General features: G+C 60.8%; 1 protein-coding gene across 2 annotated transcripts in view; it reads right to left on the minus strand.

Annotated features, from left to right (window-relative positions):
- Positions 1 to 15,460, minus strand: part of SHANK2 (SH3 and multiple ankyrin repeat domains 2) — a 449,254-nt gene that overhangs the window by 149,986 nt on the left and 283,808 nt on the right. The window lies entirely within an intron of this gene.

Below are 15,460 nucleotides of genomic sequence, written 5' to 3' on the forward strand. Positions count from 1 at the left end.
GCGGGGGGAGGGGTGCAGAGCGCCGGCCGGGAGGCAGTACGGACGTTTCAGCCAGGAGGCCCTGCAACCCAGCCCCGGCGGCCTGACGCTTTGCGGGGCCCCACGGACATGCTTGTGACCTTGGAAGGCAAACTCTACCGGCTGTGGGGTCCGAAGAGCAGACAGCCATGTGCAAATCGGCCCGCGCTGGATTGTCTCCGAGACCTAACGTGGGGCCCGCCTCACAGCTCACCAAGGTTTGTATCCACAAACCTATCGCCGCACGCAAACACCAGGGGCCAGTCCGATCTTCTCAGCTGGACGACTCTTTGGGTAAGTGGCCGCGGCAAGGAACTCACAGGACCCTCGGGGGAATTACTCACAGTCTTTGTTCAAAGACAAAATTCCCCAGATGGTAGCAGAGTTTGTCCCTGGGGAGGTCCACCCATGCGGGCCGTGCAAACAGGTGGCGGGTCCTGGCTGGGGCCGCTGGAGCAGCGGTGGGGGTGGGGTGGCGGAGCCTGGGGACCCCCCCCCCTGGGGACTCCTGTTAGGGAGGCTGGTGCACATATCGTAAGAAGCGGCTGTGGAGGGAGGGTCCCCGCCCTCTCCAGGGCAGCGCAACGGAAGCCAGAGAGAAGCCTCGTTTCGGTCACTCCCCCAGTGAACGCGTTTCGGTGACAGCCTGATGCAGGCAGGAACTGGGACACTATTAGAAAGAGAGACCTCCAGGGATCAGGAATGACAGTGGCTGTCCTAGAAATTTCCGGACTCTGCCAATCAGGAAGGATGAGGCGACACACAGAGCCTGTCAGCTCCTCTGAGGGGGGTGCCGGTGGCCTCAACAGGTGTCCCAGCTGGGCAGAGATGCCAGGCATGGGCAGGTGGCCCAGATCGCTGTGGCGGCTCTGGCTGTAGGGCAGCACAGAGGGCCGCTCCACGGGCGGGCAGGGGCAGAGCCGGGGCTCATCCTCGGGAAGGTCTGGCAGTCGCAAGCAAGCGGCGGGGGCGGGGGGGGCCGTGTTCCCCGAGTCATCTGTCACTTGCTGCTGAGCTAGTGCCTCTCAGCCCTGTCCACACACGCTGGCAGTCCGTGCAGCCCCCTTCCTGCTTCCTAGCCAGGAGGTACTTGGTGCTGCCGTCTTGCTGCCCCCCACCCCAGCCCACGCCCCCACACAAGCAGGAAGCTGCACGGTTCCCGGTGAGATGAAGCCGTGCATGCGATGCCATCTTGGTGTTCCGTGGCCCGAGCTGTGCACGGCGTCACACGCAGGAAGTTAGGAGTGGGGACAGTTCACTCCCAGATGACGCTACCCCGGGATCCTGGGAGCCCATCTTGCTCCACGGGCGGGGAGGCAGCGTTCTTTCATGGGGCACCGGTGCGGACATAGGCTCCGTCCCCACGGAGCTCACACACCCACTCAGCAGAGACGGGGGATCCGCGTCTCCAGATCCGCAATTATGAAAACACCCTGCCTGGCGTGTCTCCTCGTCGCTAACGTGATAAGCAATACAAGTTTTTCCTAATAGAAGCAATAATGTGCAAAGAACTTGATTCAAATTAAATTGTCTCATTACTTTGTAATAAATCACCCCAAAGCATTTCCTGAGCACTGCCAGGCGTGTTACCTGCCAACGGCAGCTGCTGGAGAAGACAAAGATGCGGCCGAAATGCGTTCGGAATCAGGACGGGAGGTGATCGTCGCTGCCCGAGGGGGAAAGGGGGTGGGGTGTAAAAGGCGAAACGGCCTGTTTCCTGTTCCTGTTCCTGTTCCGGCCTAGGAACGGGAAAGACGTGGCTGGAGGCGGGGACCCCAGATGGAAGTGGGACTTTGGACAGGCCCCTCACCAACACTGGGCTTCGGTTTTCCCGTAAGATCCAAAATTGGAACCTCCCCGTAGCTGCTGACCTGATGCTGGTCCTTCACGGTGCAGGGTCCGTGAAGCTGGAGGGGGAAGATCTGGCCAGGGCCACACGGCTCAGCCACCGCATGCCTGACTTGTCATCCTTTGCCTTTGGTCCTAAACTGAATATTTCTTAAAAAAAAAAAAACCAAAAAAAAAAAAAAAAAAAACCAAAGAAAAAAAACCACCCCAAAAATCAGGGAAACCGCACAACAGCCTGACATTTTGCGAGGAGCGCGGAAAGTGGCTGTTTGTGACTTTTCTTCCTGCGGCAATGGCAGTGGGAGGAGAGGCCTGCCCCATCTGTTGGTCTTGAAACTTGCCCAGAAAGACCACGCCACGTAGGCTGTGGGGCAGGCCGTCCCCAAGGCCCTCAGGGAGCAGTGGACAGATATCGTTCACAGCTCTGACTGGAAGCCGCATCTTTTCGTGGGAGCCAGACCGAACGTAGGTACCACTCGGTGCTCCTGGCTTTGGAGAGCGGGCTGATCTGGGGCTGGGTGAGGGGCTTGGGGGCCCAGCTGGCCAGTCAGATAGCACTGACCCCTAAGGGGAGGGAGTGACACACCCAGGCCAGGCCCCGGCTGGAGGGTAGGGCCTGGCCATTGCTACAATCCAGCCTTTTCCCACAGAACATCTCGTTTCTCTTCCCAGGGCTAGTGCTTATAGAAGAGGTTGCCTTCACTGAAGGTTCCCAAAGTTGCTCAGAGTATGAAGTAGACACATATTCACGTGGAGCACCTGCATACGTCCTTCGAAAGGGGCTCTGCAAACATTCTAGAACAGGGGTTGATGAACTCTTTCTGTAAAAGGCCAGAGAGTAAATATTTCCAGCTTTGCAGGCTCTGTGGTTCCCGGGTACAGTGACCCACTCTGCTACTGGTGGCTCAAAGGCAGCCATGATGCTATGTAAATGACCGGGTGGGGCTGTGTTCCAATAAAGCTTTATTGACACAAAGGGGCAGGGGCCGGATTGGGTCCTTGGGCCACAGGTTTTAGAATCATGGTCTAAATGTTCTAAAGACACCGGACACTAATGATGCGTGTATGTGAGTGACACATAACTCCCCTGTGCCCACGCGTCATAAAAGCCGGGAGAAGTCTTCGTCCCACACAAGCCATACTTGTGTCACTGTCCACAGGTACCAATTTTGACACAACAACTGAGCTTCAGAAAAGACCCAAGGAAAATGCTTTTGAGAAATGAGGTCATCCACCAGATGCCCTAGAAAGATTCAGGAAGGTGGAATGAAGAGTCCTTCCTGGAACACAGACACACGCCCGTCCTGATGAGCAGAGCCAACCCTAAGGAGGCCCAGCTTCGAAACATTGGGGCTTGAATGCGTGTGTGAATGTTCTACTGCTGAAAGGGCGCGCTTAGCTAGGTAGGTGCTTCCCAATTTGCATCTCAATTACCGGGCCAGGAGGGGGTCTTGGAACACGCTCTATGTTCTTGCCGTATGCCGAACTCCTATTCATTCCTCAAAGTCCACTTCAGTAGCCACCAACTCTAGAGAACCCCGTCTCCCCGACCCCTGCAAGCCAGGCTCCTGGTGCTCACCCCAGTCGCTTCCCACAACAGAGGCAGGAAGAGCCAGAGACTTGCTCTCAGCCTCCCCTGCCGTTGTGAACAGTCACAGGACATGGTTTGGGGCTGTGAGACTCGAGGGCAAGATTTTCCTCGTGGGAGAGATTTAGAGTGGGGGCTTCCTAGTGCCTTTTCCTCCCCTTAGTCTTTGCTCGGGATCTGCTCTGAGGGCATGACCCTCAGCCACGGCCGCCGTCTTGCAGCCACGAGGGAGAGGCCAAGAGGCTCCTGGAGATGCTGCTGAGCCTCACGGTGGACCCTAGACGTATCCTCCTTCAGGCCTGCCACGGACGCCCCAGCCACCGTGAGCGGGCTCCTGTCCTTCGCAGCCAGAAGCTTCCTAATGGGCATCTGGGGGCTGGAGCAGGGGGCGGGGGGAGGCTGCCTGTCAACGAGATCTGAGCAAATGACCAGAATCTGGATGCTGAGACTTTCCGGTAAATCAAGCCTCCTTCAAGCTCTGCTTTGGGCGGGAGACACGCATCCAGACCCCTTCTTCTCCAAGGGCTGCTCATTAGCCGCAAGGGCTCAGGATGCCCTGGAGACACGTACCCGAGGCCTCGTGCCGCCTTCCACTTCCCCGGGGAAGATTTAATTACAGCCCCTCATCGCTGATGGACTCGGTCTGGAAAGCAGAGGCCACAGCTGGATGGTCATCTTGATCTCGGCCATGACTGGCGTGCCGTCGACCAGGCAAGGACTCCGGAAACACCCCAGCGGCTCCTCGGTCCCGAGGCCAAGCTTGTGCGCTGTGTGGCGGGGACAGACAGACACAGCGCACGTGGGAAATTTCTGAAGCTGCCGCCAAAGTCAAGGGCGTTAGATGGAGGAACTGGACCAGCCTCTGGCCCGACAGAAGGGAAATGGTGGGCTGAGACCTGCACCCAACCAAGTCGAACGTGGTCGGCCAATGGGGTTTTGGTTCTGGAAAGCGACCAAAATGGGAAGTGCCTGCAGCACGGCTTGTCTAGCCAAGCCCCGTGCGTCTTCCTCTTGAAACCAGCAAGTGCCACAGAGACTTCCCCCTCCTCCAAGTCCCAGGACACCTGGTGCGCCCCCCTCGACCGCCGCACACGACCATGGGTGTCCTCCTGGCTGTAGTCCAGCCTTGCATGCCCTTGACCTCCAGGGCTGGCTGGCGCAGGGCTCAGAAGTCAGGCTGCGCCCGGGCGGACAGACACTCCGAGCTCTGGTCCGCAGAGGCCGCTGGTGCTGACACTCACTTCTGCCGCGAGCTGCTCCCCGAGGAAGATGCGAGAGCAGAGCAGGCGCTTGTCCCCAGTTGTGTTCCTTTTCCATGCGGGACGTCCCCCTCCATCTGCTCCCTGCCACACCCATGCCTGCCTTCTTGGGGCATGTCCCACGGCCCCCGGACAGCGCTGTCGGAGCCGCGCGCTGGCAGATCCTCCGGGGATGAAGTCAGCCGGCCGCCAGGCCGCAGATGGTCTGCGTCTCCAGGGGGCTTCCTGGTGTCTCCCCTGAACTCCCCAGGACTTTGGGATTTCCTGATTGCCCCCACCCCTGCCACATGCCTCATTATTCTTTATGAAAGCTGGAGCCCCAGCACACGGCCGGCCATTCCAGGCCATCCGTCTCGTCCTCCTCTGCGCTGGGGCTGCCAACCTGCTCCTCACCCCTCCGGTGACGGTCCGGTGGTTCCCAGCCTGCCCCAAACAGATCCCTTCTTGACCACAATCTGGCTTCCAGGGGCTTGTCTCCAGGGCCGGGCTACATCTGTATCTGTCTTCCTCCCTCCCTCCGTCTTTAGATAGCCAGCCTGGCGTCTGCCCCCCATGTCCTTCCCACTTTCCCCAAACGCCCCAACACTGACCCTCCTCAGCCAGAGGATCTCGGGATGTCTGAGTTTATCAAAGCAGATCCCAGCCGAACGACCCTCATGAGAACTTCCCTCCCTCCTCCCCTCCCCCACCCCACTCCTGAGAAGACCACCACCGCGTAGGAGCAGGTGCCGGGACGCGCTGCTCATCCCGAGGGAGACATACAACAGCCCCGTCTGCACAGCCGGACATCGTGTGAAGCCCCCCCAGTCATTCCCGCATGTCGCAAACGTAGGAGGGAGGCACCGCGTCCTTCCCCACTTTACAGACAAGGCAGCTGTGGCTCAGAGAGGTTCGGGGACGAGCTGAAGGTCACACAGCTGGCGCGGGGCGGAGCGGGGTCTCTAGAGTCCTGCTCTCGCCTGAAAGGAGCCAAGTCCTGCCTGAGCACAGGGGAGGCCTGTCCTTTGCCCTTGGAGGGAGGACATGGGGCTCCTCCCTGGGCCCCTGGGACCTCTACTGAAATGTGCACGGTCCGGGGCAACCCTTCTACGCCAGCCGGACTTGGAGACTGAGGCCCACCTCCTGTCTTTCCCCTGTCCCTGGTGAGAAGTGGGCCTGGAGCCTTCCTCCCGGAGCAGACAGGGGGCGGTTAGGATGGCACGTTGACGCTCCTGAAATGCCTCCCGGCCTGTTCCGGCCACCCGCGCCCGGCCAGCAGTCTGTTCCGTTCACCCCACAGCACTGATGAGCGGCGGGAGTGATGTCCTCTCCCCGCATGTCCCTGGAGTCCCCCCCCCCCATTAGAACGGGAACCCTGGGAGGGCAGGGCGCTGTCTGTCCTGCTGGCCATGCTCCCCCGGGGTCTGGAAAGGAGCTGGCACTGTGGGCATGCAGATTTCTTCTGTTGGTGACCTCGGGGAGGCCCCTGTCAGAGCCTCGGTCTGGCCCCAGAGCTTCCCTCCGCTGTGGGCACGGGGGCCACCGCAGCCTGGCACCTACCGAGGGGCCTCGGGCCAGTCAGAGCAGGGGCTCCTCCCTCAGGCCCTGACTTCTGTGTGCAAACGCGTGCGAGATCCATTTCCAAATCCACAGGGCCCAGGGCGTGAGTTTCACCTGTGGGGGCTGCACGACCCCCTCCTCCCCCCACCCCTCCCCTGCGAGCTCTGCTTGTCAGGCGCGAGGCCGGCAGGCGAAGGGGCCGGGAGTGCGAGCGGGAGCGGTGTGTTCAGGTCAGGTCTCGGTCCCAGCGCCTGTCCGGGTGATCGTCTGGGGACCCGGGTGACCGAGGGAGGATACGTGTGGGGGTGCAGCGGCGGGACAGCAGGCTGGCCCCAAATGTGGGATGGCACTTCTTTGGAAATAGGACCTTCCAGATGTAATTGAGGCAAGGATGGAGGACAGGGCATCCTGGATTTGGGAGGGGGGCCCTAAGCCCAGTGATCGGTGTCCTTGTAAGAGACAGAGGAGAAGAAAGTGTGATGTGAAGTCAGTCGCTGGAGTGGCGGGACCACAGCCCGGGACGCCGGAGCCCCGGAGGCTGAAAGACGCAGAAAGCGTCCTCCCCCAGGGCCTCCAGAGGGAGCGCAGCCCACCAGCACCTTGACTGAGGACTTCTGGGCTCCGGAACTGGGAGAGGACAAGTCTGTGTTGTCTAAGCTGCCCCGTGTGCGGGCATCTGCAGGGCAGCCTGGGACCCTCCTCAGGGAGGCGACAGCAGAAGGAAGGCTCTGCACTTGCACAGGCCGCCCAGAGAGACCTACGGGCGCTGGAGGCCGACGCCAGGCCCCCGAGCTCTGTCTGCCCACACCTCTCTGCAGGTGCCGGGGCCCTGTCCACAGTGAACCATGGCCAAGGTCGTGAGGGTTCCCCCAGGTCTTAAGCGGTTCCCGGGATGGCCAGCTTTGTGGCCTGCTGTCTGTGGCCTGTCGTGGCGGCTCCTCAGCAGGACAGTGGTGAGGAGGGGCACCCTCCTGAGTGAGAAGCAGGCAAGGCATCCCCCTGACCTTCATGTGGGTCAATACTGACCTCGCTCCTCGTGCTGTCTGGGTCCAGCCTCGGCGGGCCCAGCACCACCCCGTGAGTCCCAGATGCAGGGTGAGCTCTGGGCTGGGGACTCTGTGGCAGCAAATCCTTGCCCTCCTCCCGGGTGGCCCCTGTAGAGCCTCCTGGCCGTGGGGTGTCACGGGCTTTCCCAGGGGGCACATACACGAAGGCCCCATCCCCATCCCAGCGGCCTCTGGAAATGACTTGGGGTCTCACGGAGGCCAGTGTGTGGGGCTGGGAGACAGGCAGCGCAATCGGGTTGCAGAGCCGGAGTCCCCAGGCCGGACGAAGAACAGAACTCCCGCAGCCTCAGCTTCTCCATCTGTGAAGCGGGCTGTCACTCCGGACTGGGGGATGATTGACTTGAGGCCGACACTGATGGAAACCACCTGTCCCGGCGACCGTGCTCACGGCTCCAAGTCCCGGTGTGTGGAGCGCTCAGAACGCCCGTATCAGCGTCTGCTACGGGGGCAAATGAGCAGGAGCCCCGCGCCTCCGGAAGGCGCCCGCTTGCGCTGCCCGGCAGGAGTCGGCAGCCTCTCCGGCTGAAGCAGGGCCTGGCAGGGAGGCCCCGGGGCCGGGTGGGGGGCCCCTGCTTCCTGCCCTGCCAGGTTTCTGGAGGCCGCCTGCGCTCCGCGGCTCGCGGCCCCTCCTCCACCGTCCGTCATCAGGTCTCCCCTCCCTCTGCTTGCGACCCTCCTTCATCCTAACAGGGACCCCTGCGACCACACCGGGCCCACCCCACACGCCAGGATCATTTTCCGATCTTAAGGTCAGCTGACTCCCTGCAAGGTCCTCCAGGCAACCCCAACCCCCTCCGGCAGCTGCATGTTCACATCCCGGGTGAGGGTGGGTGTGGGGGGCGGGGCCACCACTCGGCGACCACGCCCCTCCCCGCCCCTCCGCCCCGCCCCCGGGAGACGGCGAGACCGACCAGGCGGGAGTACAGGCTGGGGGTGTTTTCACCAAACCTCGGGGATGAAGGAATGACTCATGCCATGCCGGGCGCTGCCCCGGTGGCAACGCCGAGGGCGGCAGAGCCCGTTGGCATGGGGACCGCGCAGGGAGCAGACAGGTAGGGCGGTGGCCCACTTTGCGTGCGCCGCGGTGCAGGGGAGCAGGGGCTGGGGGGCAGCGTGACAAGCACCGTCAGGCCGGGGGCTCTGTGCGCACCTGCCCGGAGCGGCAGGAGGCCGGGCAGTGGCGTTGGCTGCTTGGGGCCATTTCAGTCAACAGCTTTGGCACTGGGGCATTTCTCTGCCTCTCAGGCGCCGCGGAGAAGCAGGAGTCAGGAAAGGCTGGAACCTGCAACGTGACACATCCAGCCCGGGCTGATTGAGACTCCGCCTGCAAGGGCAGAGTCCATCAGCCTCCCCCGGCAGGAACTAACTAGGGAAATGCAGCAGGGCTGAGAGGGGGTCCTCCCGCAGACCTCCTCCTGAAGACCTGCCTGTCGCGCGGCCCGGGACATGCAGGGCTATGAGGTGTCAGGTCCCCACTGCCCTCCCACTGTGTCTCTCCGGGAGATACAGTCCTTGACCTGGGAGCAGTGAAGGGGTTTCCTGGATCGTTCAACTCCCCGCCCTGCGCAGCCCTCTTTGGTTTAAGAAGGGGTCCCCAACACAGTGACCCGAGGTGGGGGTGAGGAGAGCAGGTGTGTGCCCTGCAGAGGAAACACACCCTTTCTTGGTCTGGGCCTCAGGGCTCTTGGTTTTCTTGCAGAAACCCCCTCTCCGTGCTGCACACACAGGGCTCGGCTCACTGCAGGGTGTGGGTGCTGACGGCCACACGCCACCGGATTTATAATAGGTTCTGGGCATGCTTAGGCTGAAATGGACGGGAAGCACGCCTGGGACATGGCAGGCACTGTCCCTCGGCCCTCACCCCATGTCCCACATGAGGGGTGGTTGCTTTTCCGTGTGGCAGACAGGAAACACGACCTTGGGACAGTGTGAGCCGAACCTCTCCAAGGGCGTTGGGTGAGGGCACGGGGCCCGGCAGCTGCGGCAGGAGGACCCCATCTGATGGAAGGACACCCTTGGGAGCACCGTGAGGTCCGGGGGGGATGGCAGTGCAGCACCCAGACGCCTCCTGGGAGGGGACCAGCCAGGGAGGAGGGAGGAGGAGGTCATCCCCGTACACCAACGGGAGCTGGACACCACGGGGCAAGTGTAGGAGCAGGACCGCACGTGGGGTGCCCACTGTGGCCTCACACTGGCAGGGAAGGTCGCCTGGGCATTACAGGAAGGCCAGCAGACACAGGCAGTCCCAAGAGTGGCTGCCCTGGGGCAGCAGGATGGGGGACATAACCCTAACCCTAACCCTAACCCTTAACCCTGCTGCCCTCCCGCAGGGGGGTGGTGGCGCAGGAGAGGCAGCAGACGGAGCAAGAAGGAAGGACGAAAGCAGCGCCCTCCTGTCTTGGAGAGGTCACGGGGAGTATGTGAACCTGCCCGAGGGCGGGGCCGGTCCTCACGGGCTACGGGTCGGGGGTTGGGGTCACAGCACAGGCAAAAACCGCAGAGGGGGTGAGGCCAGACCTCAGAGGCAGAGGCAACAGGGCAACCTCAGGCTTGGTCCTGCCCCTCCACCCTGGCACCCCTGCCTCCCTCCTGAGCTCCTCAGGTCTTTGGTGAACCTTCCCAGTGGGGTCCACTTGACACAGAATTCCGCCCTCTCCCCATCCACCGACCCCTACGTGTCTGTATCTGCACCGAATATGTCACCCCCCCCCCGCCTTCCCCAGTGTGTCTTGGCGCGTGTGTGGGGCCTTTCCTGCTCGTTCGCCCCTGTGCCCCCGTGCTGCAGGGGGGTCCCGGGGAGTCTCCAAACTGCAGAAATGATTGTCTGACAGTCCTGGAGGCCAGAAATCCGATATCCACTGTCCCTGGACCCAAACCAAGGCGATGGCAGGGTGCTGCTCCAGGCGCCCTGGGGAGGCTCCTTCCGGCCTCTTCTAGCTTCTGGGGCCCCAGGCGTCCCTCCCGTCTTTTCTGCCTCCGGGATCACGTGGCCGCTCCCGTTCACAGAATCTCCCTCCCTCCCTCCAAGGACAGCTGGGCTGGATAAGCCAAGATAATCTCCCTATCACAAGATCTCTAACTTAATCACGTCTGCAAAGACTTCCCCACTTTTTTTTTTTCCCCATATAAGCTGATGTTCATGGGTTCCGGGGCATCGTGGGGGGCCATTATTCAGCTGACGGGACACGCCCATCACTTAGAACAGAATCTTCCAACACTTGACACATAGTTTGTCAATGAATGCTTGAGAAGAGAGGCACAACTTCCCTCCATACTCCTCCCTCTAGGTACTGATGTCCCCCTCTCCCAGGGTCTTTACCCATCACCCCTGAAATGTGGGAAGCAGCTCTCAGAACCCGAAGTCACGTGTGGTCAATGACCCATGTCCTGGTTTTCTGAGATGGTCTGACTCGTTATGTCATGCGTCCCCTACCAGGGAGGTGCAGGCCGTGCGGAGAAGGTAGGGGCAGGAGACAGGCACGCCCCAACCCCCAGAACCTCAGGGTCCTTCTAGGAGGAGGCCCCAAAGCTCCCTGCTTCAGTGTCCCCATCAAGAACCAGCAGCTCTAACTGTACCTAAGGGACAAGGGTGGGGAGACGTAAGGCATGTGTGATGGCAAGAGTGGTGACACTGTGTGTGGGAAGTTGAAATTAAGGACCCCAACCCTTTCTCAGTACACAACTCACGCCCCTGTCCTCAATCCTGGCCACACCCCAACGGGGTCTTCCAGAGGACCCTGCCTTCCCACGCAAGAGACCCAGACACCCGGCAAAAAAAGTGATTCATGCATGGAAGGAGGCGCCACTTCCAGAACACGGAGCGAGAGAAGCTCCAGACCTCCCGCAGGACCTCAGCTGCGCAAGCCCTCCACTAACCTTCGGCGCTCACTTCCCCTGCCTCCCGGCCCCGTTCCAGAACAGAGCTCTGCCCACCCCAGGGGCTCCCCTTCGCGTGTCCCCGAGCCCCTGCTCATCCTTCCTCCACAGCCCAACTGCAGGCCAGGAACCTGGGAACACGATGACGCCATCTGCCATGCCAGGCTCCCGGCCACCGTGCCAGCCTCCACTTTGACCTTGACTTGTGGAGTCGGGCTGGAATCAGCACGTGCCCTGATGAGCAGAGACCCCGCGTGCTGGCTGGCAGCCACCCAGGGGGGCAGCCAGGGCTCCTGGAGCCGCTGGAACAACCCCCCGAGGCAGCAAGGGCAGGTCCCTCTAAGCTGCAGCCCCCGGAAGCCCCTGACAGCCTGTGTGTGAAGCCCCCGACGGATGACCGGCCTCGCCTTCGGTCCCTGCCCTGTGCCGCTGCCCCCGGCTGCCCATGGCCAGCTCCTCAGACCAGACCGACCTTTAGCAAAAGGTGCCCTATTTTCTTTTTCAAAAAATTGAGGTGCAGTTCACAAAACATAAAGTTAACCATTTTTCAGGTGACCACTGCAGGGGCATGTACTGCTTTCTTAGCATTGTGCCACCACAATCCCTATGTAGTTCCGGAACATTCTTACCACCCTCGGAGGAGACCTCACCCCTGCCAAACAAGCACTCCCCCGGGGGATTATTCTTGAAGCTGCAAAGGAAGACCGGGTCCTCACTGAACATGGCATGTACAGTGGAGTCATAAAACTGCGTCCGTGTTAGCAAAGTCCCTTCAAGCGGATGCCGAGAGCACCTGGCCTGGGCTCGAAGCTCAGCCCTCCCCTTTCTGTGCAGCTTCCTCCTCTGTGAAGTGGAGGGCACGAACGTGCCCCTACTTGTAGGGCTGGGATGAAAAGTGGAGCTGAGCAGAGCGTGCGGAATGACTCACGGTGCATGAGGAAGTGCCAGGCCTCAGTTTCCCCATCTGGGAACGGAGACAACAGTGCCCTCCCAGGAAGTGTGAGGTCCAGAAGCAAGAACCCCTAGGAAGTGTGCTGTGTGTAGTAGTTGCTCAATATGCTGGCCCTGGGTTGGGGGAGGGGCTCAGACAGATGGTGCCCAGGTGCCCTAGCGACCAGTCAGGGGAGGGAAGACTTGAAGGAGAGAGCCTCCCCTGTGGGCCTACTATGTGCGGGGCTCCATGGGTGCTCTGTGGGCAGTGAGCACAGTATCCCCAGGCAGGTGTGGATGAGGAAGGAGACTGAGGTCAGAGCGGGGAGGTTGCCCGCCCACATCTCCCAGCCCAGAGAGCCAGCGGCACCAGAGCTCAGACCCGGCAGTGCTCTGGGACCACATGGCCAGCTCTCCACCGTGCTTTCGAGTCCACGCCTGGGACTGGCTCACAGTGCGACACAGGGGAGGCTGGACAAGCCCCCGAGATGGGCCTCCTGACTTCCTGCCTGGGACTCCCCAGGCAGCCTGGCTCTTGCCACGGGATAGGGCTGGGGTAGGGGGCTGGGTTGTGCGTACAGGGGCTCCACTCAAGACACTCGGCTCCCGTGACCTGCTGTCTTCCCGCGCACTCCTGTGCTGGAGTCCTAGTAAGCCTGGTGGGGGCCGCGGGTCCCCGTAGAGGATGGTGTAGGACACGGGCTGGCGCAGGGGTGAATGTGGAAACATGGTGGGCCAGCGGGCGGGCCCCCCGTGGGCAAGGGCACAGGGCAAGGTCACAGTGACAGGCAGGACAGAGGGGCCTGGGACCAGGAGGTGGGGGTGCACTATACATCAAGGCCTGTGTCCAGGGTAAGTTGTGAGCGTGAGAAATTCATATTTCAGAAATGCCACTCAGGGGGGTGGACCAGGAGGGGATGAAGCTGCTCAGCCGGGATCAGTCAGGGCCGAGCCCGGTTCGGGGAGATCCAGGGAGCATCCGAGCACGGCTGCAACAACAGGGGACTGTCACCAGGAGGAAGGGCCAGGGGAGCTGATGGCACACAGGGCTGGCTGGCTGCTGGGAGAGGCCGGGGGCTGGCATTTAACAGCTGGCTGGGTCTGCTTTGGAAGCCTGTGATCCACCTGAGGAGGTCAAGGTGCTGGCCTGCCCTCCTCCTCCTCCCTTCTTCCCTCTTCCGCTTCCTCCCTCCCTCACTTCCTTTCCTTTTCCTTCCATCATCCATCCACCCATCCACCCATCCACCCATCCACCCATCCACCCACTCACCCACCCATCCATCCATCCGCCCACTCACCCAGCAACCATTTACTCACTCACCTACCAACCATGCATCCATCCACCACCCATCCATCCTTCTGTCCATCATCCACCTGTCCACCCATTCACTTACCTCTCTGCTCACTCAGGCAACCATCCACCCATCCGCCCATCCATCCATCCATCCAACCATCCACCCGGCATCCATCCACCATCCATTCCCCCATCCATGACTCCCCCAACCCTGCATTCTCTGAGGCACCTGTGCCAGGGAAGAGGAGATAAGTCAGAGTCAGCTCTGTTCTGCCCTGGAGGAGACAGATATAGGAAGTAGGAGGTGGAGGGAGCAAAGACACAGCCACTTCCTGGCCACGCCCTCCTTGGGCCAGGTGACATTGAGTTGGGGGATCCAGTTGTTTCTCGCTTTGGCTTCTCCCAAGTTAGGCATCAAAGGCCCTCCTACCTCCTGGAGGAGGAGGGCTCAGAAGACCATGTCTTTGGCCAGAGGTGGGGAATCAACACGAAAATCTCCTGAAAGCCCAGTGACTACCAGGCACAGCCTTGGGAACACTTCCAGAACTGGCGTCCCCATATTCTCCTGGAATAGCACCCCCTTGGCATCCTGTGTCTGAACTCTGAATTTCAGGGTCTACAGTTTTGCTGAAAGTATGTCCATTCTCAGGTGACCATAGGCTGGTGCTTTGGGTGGCTGCAAGCAGAAGGTATAGAATTCTGTAACCAGAGTAAACCTTGGGGATGATATAGCCATTTTCCAGGTGGGGAAACTGAGGCTCGCGCAGGCAGCTAGTGTCGGAACTGGGAACTGGGACCCTGGCATCTGAAATCACAGGCTCGGGTCTCATCAGGCTCAAAGCTGGTCCCTAGGACATTAGATTAGTCCACCTAATTACACGTTTGAGGACCAGCCCGAGCAGACTCTGAACCGGGGTTATGGGGTTGGAGAAGGTAGGAGGAAGGAGACTCGGATCGTGGCTTGGAGGGCGATGGGGCTGGCTCAGGGCATCTCTTCCTGCCTCTGTGTTTCATGGCTCATGCTGGCAGCCTGGACTCAGACGTGATTAGAGTATTCACACTGTGGACACCGGCAAATGGTATACACACCAGGGTGGAGAGAAGCAGGGGATCGAGAGAGGCCAGACACAGCATGGGGCACATGGGGGCAGAGGTAGCTTTTGGCAGCTAGCATTGTGGAAAACTTCACAGAACCCCGTAAGCCCTGTGCTTTGGCGGCCGAGTAGCTTGGGCATTTGGGGAGGCAGCAGACCCATGTGCAGGCTTCAGTGGGGAACGAGTCCTGGGGGCTGCGTGGGGGCTTGGCTGGCCCCGACCTGGAGGAGTGCCTGGAATGCCAGCCTCGTTCTGCTGCTTTGCCACCCTCCCCACCCATCCGCCTGTGCTACCCCCAACCCACACACCCACTCGCCACCTGGGAATGTACTAAATGTGGTCCGAGGGGGCTCTGAACCAGGAGCCTCCCTGTGGAAGGGACTCTGCTTCTAGCCTCCACACAGGGGCCACTGGATCCAGAATAAAGGTGCCAGGGCCTCCTGCCTCATCCTGCCAAAAAGGGTGAAGTGAGAACGAGTGCCCTCCGTGACCCTCGGCTTCTGCTTAGAGCCACATGTCCCTGGGACCAGCAAGGTTCAAAGCCTCCCATTCAATCGCTTTACGCTACTGAAGTGTGGGGGACAATGGCTGTGGTGAAGCCAGACTACAATTAAGTCCTGGAGAAGGAGGCGCCCTCCCTTGGGCCAGCCAAGCCAGCAGCCCCTGTGTCCTGAGGGGTTCAGAACCAGGGTATACCCACGACATATACAAAGTGCCAGGAGTCTGCAACATCATCTGTTAAATCTGATTCTCAAAGCTCCATGTTGGAGTCTGAATCACAGATTTTGATTTTCCGACACCAGGAGTAGAGTGAATGGTCTTTTCTATAACAACCACCCCCCCACTGCCACCACCAATCGCATCCTCCACTTTCTCCACCCAGCCTGGCCCCAGCATTCCTAGGACCTGTTCCTCTCACCACTGCTTCCTCACCTGGGCATCTGTG

The sequence above is a fragment of the Mustela putorius genome, unplaced genomic scaffold, assembly GCF_011764305.1.
Source record: "Mustela putorius furo isolate JIRA1106 unplaced genomic scaffold, ASM1176430v1.1 tig00000127_pilon_pilon_pilon, whole genome shotgun sequence".
Lineage (NCBI taxonomy): Eukaryota > Metazoa > Chordata > Mammalia > Carnivora > Mustelidae > Mustela > Mustela putorius.